The sequence below is a fragment of the Camelina sativa genome, unplaced genomic scaffold, assembly GCF_000633955.1.
Source record: "Camelina sativa cultivar DH55 unplaced genomic scaffold, Cs unpScaffold13206, whole genome shotgun sequence".
In the NCBI taxonomy this organism is placed as follows: domain Eukaryota; kingdom Viridiplantae; phylum Streptophyta; class Magnoliopsida; order Brassicales; family Brassicaceae; genus Camelina; species Camelina sativa.
Window position 1 is genome coordinate 1 of NW_010934242.1, and position 344 is coordinate 344.

Genomic DNA, 344 nt, shown 5'->3' on the forward strand with positions numbered 1-344 from the left:
TTTTGTGAATTTGTACAGCAAGAAGATATCAAGAGCTACATTGACAACTCTCTTAAAACTGGCGTTCATCTGTCAGTTTTCCGCAAAGATCGCGTTGGGGGTGATTCACATGGAGTTAATTTTTGGTCTGTAGCAAAGAGAAAAGACCTAAATAGGACTCCCTTGTTTGCATATCTCTGATATAGCACCTGTTTGTTTCTTATGTAAGGTATGAGGATGATCCCTTAATTGGTCACCGTTTATATCGGGAAATAAGGAAAGCAGAAGTGTTGAAGGTCAGAACAAAGGGTTCCAAGATTCTTCCTAACATAACATACCAATGGGAAACTGTTGCCACTAATTTC

At 39.0% G+C, this 344-nt stretch overlaps 1 long non-coding RNA gene across 1 annotated transcript; it reads left to right on the forward strand.

The window, feature by feature from the left end:
* The first annotated feature begins 10 nt into the window (after nt 1-10).
* Nucleotides 11-249, forward strand: LOC104775373. The gene is made up of 2 exons (XR_765874.1): nt 11-125; nt 209-249. It is a non-coding gene; the product is annotated as an uncharacterized LOC104775373 (long non-coding RNA).
* Nucleotides 250-344: the final 95 nt, after the last annotated feature.